At 34.6% G+C, this 1,915-nt stretch overlaps 1 protein-coding gene across 1 annotated transcript in view; it reads right to left on the reverse strand.

Annotated features, from left to right (window-relative positions):
- The window catches only part of NPF (neuropeptide F), a 33,875-nt gene that overhangs the window by 3,270 nt on the left and 28,690 nt on the right, over positions 1–1,915 (reverse strand). The gene's annotated exons all lie outside the window — the stretch shown is intronic.

A 1,915-nucleotide genomic window follows, 5' to 3' on the forward strand; every position in this document is an offset into this window, starting at 1 on the left:
ATTTTAGATAAAAATATTAAGATTAATAGATAAAAATATTAAGATTACGTGCAAATCATGATAGCTTCATTATCTTGATAACCTACATATTATATTGTATTAAATTGATGCTTTTACGAGAAAATATATAGGAATACAGTATTAATTATTTTTCAATTATTATCAATTTAGTATGACCTAAAAAAACACAAACGCTGTAAATTTATAATAATAGAATTTATCGACAAGAATCAAGAAATCTAAAACTAAATAGTATAAAATTGGAACTGCATTGGAATAAAGCAAAGTTCAAAAATAATATTAAATGAAAAGGTTCATGATTATATACAAATTTAACGCAATGCATTATAAAAATGTTTTATTGTTATTTTTTAAGTAAAAAAATATTAATGATGTACTTGATGTACTTGCAATTTAACTCAATAATATCAATCTGCACTTTAGTAAATTATTTCCTGTTTTATCAAAAATATATAAAAAAATATTATTAATATAAATTTTATTATATTTCTCTTATTATTATTTATTATTTCAAGAATTTCTTTAGTTGATTCTTCTCAGCTGTTATCATGATTAAACATGACGATGGCGACCATTCACCATATGGTTCTACAGGTAAAGACTTACCTGATGCAGGTAAATTGAAAAGAAACGTAAGTAGATCACAGCGTCTGCTGTGATCTACTTACTGCTGTGAAAATTTATTTACCAAATTATTTTTTATGTATTATTTGTAAAAATTAATGAAATATTTTCATATAAAATAAAACCAATATTATTTTATATTAATATTAAATGTTTGATTCGTATTATTTACTTTTGCGATGTATTATATTTTGTTGTTTTACAATAAAAGTTTGAATTATTATTATGTTCATAAAAAGAAGATCAAATTTCTTTTCAGGAGACTTGATTTACATTCATTACTTAAATATCTTGCTCAATTTTATAGATAAGATAAATTTTTATTTTAAAACTTTGATTTACTATATAAAAAATCATTTAATAATAAAAAAAATTTCTTTAAAATTTATCAGTCGTCCATATTGCAAGCTTTTATAGACAAATCATTCAAGTATATATATATCTACGTATTGAAATTCTCAAGTTTTTAAGATATAGTTTCAAGCCTAGTTTTTCAAGATTGTAGCCTCAAGCTAGATCGATTTCCAACCGCATTGTTATCCCAATTATCGTTGCTGTCTAAAATTGTAAATATACGCGTAAAAGGACCATCGATGTTCATCTTCATTAATCACGATCTTGTTTATGTGGTCAAATCGCAATCGCAGGAAATATCGCTATCCCCTAATGAACATCACGAATTCGAGGAGGAATCGGGAGGAAAAAATAAAAAAAAAAAAAAGGAAATTGGAGAACTGAGATACGTAGAGAAAACACCGTCGGCGAGGTACGAGCGATCATCCGCCGGCGACCTGCGAACAGCGACGTGGTGGGGAAGACGGGCAAAACAGCCGAGGGTGAGGGAAACAACACACGGGCAGGAGAGGAAGCTAACTACAGTGATGATGCCGATGGTGGTGGTGATGATGGTAGTGGTGGCGGTAGAAGAGGGAACCTCCGCAACAGGTAGAAGGAAGAGGGGCCGTGGAGAAGGAGGAGCAGGTCGGGACGTTCCGGGCGCGCGAGGGAGACGAAGAAGAAACGGGAGAGAACGGTCATTGCCACCACCTCACCTCGAGAAGTGCCCGAACACTAGAGTCCCCGTCGGCACGAAAACCACCGGCCCCGACACGGTCTACCGTCCGCGGCTGTCCCGCAGTTTAGCCTGCCGTCGTTTGTACCTACTCGGCTTTACCTCCTACCTGTGGGAGGGGGGGTGGGGGTGGGGGGAGGGGAGGCTAACTCTTCTCTCACGAGGACGCGAACGAGCGCGCGCGCTCGGCCGATGCGT

The sequence above is a fragment of the Pogonomyrmex barbatus genome, unplaced genomic scaffold (genome assembly GCF_055798465.1).
Source record: "Pogonomyrmex barbatus isolate J1 unplaced genomic scaffold, ASM5579846v1 scaffold2, whole genome shotgun sequence".
Classification (NCBI taxonomy): domain Eukaryota; kingdom Metazoa; phylum Arthropoda; class Insecta; order Hymenoptera; family Formicidae; genus Pogonomyrmex; species Pogonomyrmex barbatus.